Source organism: Engystomops pustulosus, unplaced genomic scaffold, assembly GCF_040894005.1.
Source record: "Engystomops pustulosus unplaced genomic scaffold, aEngPut4.maternal MAT_SCAFFOLD_139, whole genome shotgun sequence".
Lineage (NCBI taxonomy): Eukaryota > Metazoa > Chordata > Amphibia > Anura > Leptodactylidae > Engystomops > Engystomops pustulosus.
Window position 1 is genome coordinate 252,607 of NW_027285019.1, and position 4,894 is coordinate 257,500.

Consider the following 4,894-nt stretch of genomic DNA (forward strand, 5'->3'; position numbering starts at 1 on the left):
CCGCTGACTTGCCCCTTTGGAAGTAGGAGCTCTTACTTCCATGGTCATTATTCCTCCCCGGGACCTACTGCCAAGTGTGGCCGGGGAACAGTGACTCTTGCCTGGGTAGGCCAAGTGGCTTCTCCCGCTGACTTGCCCCTTTGGAAGTAGGAGCTCCTACTTCCATGGGCATTATTCCTCCCCGGGACCTACTGCCAAGAGTGGCCGGGGGACAGTGACATGTGGCCGGATAGGCCAAGTGGCTTCTCCCGCTGACATGCCCCTTTGGAAGTAGGAGCTCCTACTTCCATGGGCATTATTCCTCCCCGGGACCTACTGCCAAGAGTGGCCGGGGGACAGTGACATGTGGCCGGATAGGCCAAGTGGCTTCTCCCGCTGACTTGCCCCTTTGGAAGTAGGAGCTCCTACTTCCATGGGCATTATTCCTCCCCGGGACCTACTGCCAAGTGTGGCCGGGGAACAGTGACTCTTGGCCGGATAGGCCAAGTGGCTTCTTCCGCTGACTTGCCCCTATGGAAGTAGGAGCTCTTACTTCCATGGGCATTATTCCTCCCCGGGACCTACTGCCAAGTGTGGCCGGGGAACAGTGACTCTTGGCCGGATAGGCCAAGTGGCTTCTCCCGCTGACTTGCCCCTTTGGAAGTAGGAGCTCTCACTTCCATGGGCAGTATACCTCTCGGGGACTTAGAGCCAAGTGTCTTCACCCTTTGGAGGTAGGAGCTCTTACTTCCATGGGCATTATTCCTCTCCGGGACCTACAGCCAAGTGTGGCCGGGGAACAGTGACACTTGGCCGGATAGGCCAAGTGGCTGCTCCCGCTGACTTGCCCCTTTGGAAGTAGGAGCTCCTACTTCCATGGGCATTATTCCACCCCGGGACCTACAGCCAAGTGTGGCCGGGGGACAGTGACATGTGGCCGGATAGGCCAAGTGGCTTCTCCCGCTGACTTGCCCCTTTGGAAGTAGGAGCTCCTACTTCCATGGGCATTATTCCTCCCCGGGACCTACTGCCAAGTGTGGCCGGGGAACAGTGACTCTTGGCCGGGTAGGCCAAGTGGCTTCTCCCGCTGACTTGCCCCTTTGGAAGTAGGAGCTCCTACTTCCATGGGCATTATTCCTCCCCGGGACCTACTGCCAAGTGTGGCCGGGGAACAGTGACTCTTGGCCGTGTAGGCCAAGTGGCTTCTCCCGCTGACTTGCCCCTTTGGAAGTAGGAGCTCTTACTCCCATGGGCAGTATACCTCTCGGGGACTTAGAGCCAAGTGTCTTCACCCTTTGGAGGTAGTAGCTCCTACTTCCATGGGCATTATTCCTCCCCGGGACCTACTGCCAAGTGTAGCCGGGGAACAGTGACTCTTGGCCGGATAGAACTAGTGGCTTCTCCCGCTGACTTGCCCCTTTGGAAGTAGGAGCTCCTACTTCCATGGGCATTATTCCTCCCCGGGACCTACTGCCAAGAGTGGCCGGGGAACAGTGACTCTTGGCCGGATAGGCCAAGTGGCTTCTCCCGCTGACTTGCCCCTTTGGAAGTAGGAGCTCCTACTTCCATGGGCATTATTCCTCCCCGGGACCTACTGCCAAGTAAGGCCGGGGAACAGTGACTCTTGGCCGGATAGAACTAGTGGCTTCTTCCGCTGACTTGCCCCTTTGGAAGTAGGAGCTCCTACTTCCATGGGCATTATTCCTCCCCGGGACCTACTGCCAAGTGTGGCCGGGGAACAGTGACTCTTGGCCGGATAGGCCAAGTGGCTGCTCCCGCTGACTTGCCCCTTTGGAAGTAGGAGCTCTTACTTCCATGGGCATTATTCCTCCCCGGGACCTACTGCCAAGTGTGGCCGGGGGACAGTGACATGTGGCCGGATAGGCCAAGTGGCTTCTCCCGCTGACTTGCCCCTTTGGAAGTAGGAGCTCTTACTTCCATGGGCATTATTCCTCCCCGGGACCTACTGCCAAGTGTGGCCGGGGGACAGTGACTCTTGGCCGGATAGGCCAAGTGGCTTCTCCCGCTGACTTGCCCCTTTGGAAGTAGGAGCTCTCACTTCCATGGGCAGTATACCTCTCGGGGACTTAGAGCCAAGTGTCTTCACCCTTTGGAGGTAGGAGCTCTTACTTCCATGGGCATTATTCCTCTCCGGGACCTACAGCCAAGTGTGGCCGGGGAACAGTGACACTTGGCCGGATAGGCCAAGTGGCTGCTCCCGCTGACTTGCCCCTTTGGAAGTAGGAGCTCCTACTTCCATGGGCATTATTCCACCCCGGGACCTATTGCCAAGTGTGGCCGGGGAACAGTGACTCTTGGCCGGATAGGCCAAGTGGCTTCTCCCGCTGACTTGCCCCTTTGGAAGTAGGAGCTCCTACTTCCATGGGCATTATTCCTCCCCGGGACCTACTGCCAAGTAAGGCCGGGGAACAGTGACTCTTGGCCGGATAGAACTAGTGGCTTCTTCCGCTGACTTGCCCCTTTGGAAGTAGGAGCTCCTACTTCCATGGGCATTATTCCTCCCCGGGACCTACAGCCAAGTGTGGCCGGGGGACAGTGACATGTGGCCGGATAGGCCAAGTGGCTTCTCCCGCTGACTTGCCCCTTTGGAAGTAGGAGCTCCTACTTCCATGGGCATTATTCCTCCCCAGGACCTACTGCCAAGTGTGGCCGGGGAACAGTGACTCTTGGCCGGGTAGGCCAAGTGGCTTCTCCCGCTGACTTGCCCCTTTGGAAGTAGGAGCTCCTACTTCCATGGGCATTATTCCTCCCCGGGACCTACTGCCAAGTGTGGCCGGGGAACAGTGACTCTTGGCCGGGTAGGCCAAGTGGCTTCTCCCGCTGACTTGCCCCTTTGGAAGTAGGAGCTCTTACTCCCATGGGCAGTATACCTCTCGGGGACTTAGAGCCAAGTGTCTTCACCCTTTGGAGGTAGTAGCTCCTACTTCCATGGGCATTATTCCTCCCCGGGACCTACTGCCAAGTGTAGCCGGGGAACAGTGACTCTTGGCCGGATAGAACTAGTGGCTTCTCCCGCTGACTTGCCCCTTTGGAAGTAGGAGCTCCTACTTCCATGGGCATTATTCCTCCCCGGGACCTATTGCCAAGTGTGGCCGGGGAACAGTGTGTCTTGGCCGGATAGGCCAAGTGGCTTCTCCCGCTGACTTGCCCCTTTGGAAGTAGGAGCTCCTACTTCCATGGGCATTATTCCTCCCCGGGACCTACTGCCAAGAGTGGCCGGGGAACAGTGACTCTTGGCCGGATAGGCCAAGTGGCTTCTCCCGCTGACTTGCCCCTTTGGAAGTAGGAGCTCCTACTTCCATGGGCATTATTCCTCCCCGGGACCTACTGCCAAGTAAGGCCGGGGAACAGTGACTCTTGGCCGGATAGAACTAGTGGCTTCTTCCGCTGACTTGCCCCTTTGGAAGTAGGAGCTCCTACTTCCATGGGCATTATTCCTCCCCGGGACCTACAGCCAAGCTTGGCCGGGGGACAGTGACATGTGGCCGGATAGGCCAAGTGGCTTCTCCCGCTGACTTGCCCCTTTGGAGGTAGGAGCTCTTACTTCCATGGGCATTATTCCTCTCCGGGACCTACAGCCAAGTCTGGCCGGGGAACAGTGACATGCGGCCGGATACGGCCGAGCGGCTGCTCCCGCTGACGTCATCGCTTTGGAAGTAGGAGCTCCTACTTCCATGGGCTTGTTCCTCCCCGGGACTTGCCGCCAAGTCTGGCCGGGGGACAGTGACATGTGGCCGGATAGGCCAACTGGCTGCTCCCGCTGAGCCCCTACTTCCATGGGCTTGTTCGTCCCCGGGACTTGCCGCCAAGTCTGGCCGGGGAACAGTGACATGCTTCCGGATACGGCCGAGCGGCTGCTCCCGCTGACGTCATCACTTTGGAAGTAGGAGCTCCTACTTCCATGGGCTTGTTCCTCCCCGGGACTTGCCGCCAAGTCTGGCCGGGGGACAGTGACATGTGGCCGGATAGGCCAACTGGCTGCTCCCGCTGAGCCCCTACTTCCATGGGCTTGTTCGTCCCCGGGACTTGCCGCCAAGTCTGGCCGGGGAACAGTGACATGCCGCCGGATACGGCCGAGCGGCTGCTCCCGCTGACGTCATCACTTTGGAAGTCGGAGCTCCTACTTCCATGGGCTTGTTCCTCCCCGGGACTTGCCGCCAAGTCTGGCCGGGGGACAGTGACATGTGGCCGGATAGGCCAACTGGCTGCTCCCGCTGAGCCCCTACTTCCATGGGCTTGTTCGTCCCCGGGACTTGCCGCCAAGTCTGGCCGGGGAACAGTGACATGCCGCCGGATACGGCCGAGCGGCTGCTCCCGCTGACGTCATCACTTTGGAAGTCGGAGCTCCTACTTCCATGGGCTTGTTCCTCCCCGGGACTTGCCGCCAAGTCTGGCCGGGGGACAGTGACATGTGGCCGGATAGGCCAACTGGCTGCTCCCGCTGAGCCCCTACTTCCATGGGCTTGTTCGTCCCCGGGACTTGCCGCCAAGTCTGGCCGGGGAACAGTGACATGCCGCCGGATACGGCCGAGCGGCTGCTCCCGCTGACGTCATCACTTCGGAAGTCCATGCACGGGGCAAGGCTCGCACTCCAGGCGAGAACCAGCTCTGCGGGGCCGGCGGCGCGTGCTTGGCTGAACCCCCGTGACCAACGGGGGCTAGACGTCGGAGGCATGCCCGCAGAGGTGCACCCCTCGCCGGCCACACTCTCTGACATCCTCCGGCCTCTGCTCCGCGCCTACGTTCTACGCGGCTTATGTCTGCCACTGCACGGCACTCTATGTATGCTCTGCATCACTCGCCGCCCTTGCCCAATGATCCATGACTTTATGCTTTGTGTGCTGCCCGCGGGCCTGCTGGCTCTCGCCAATGACGGAGGCACACTGCTCTCTCC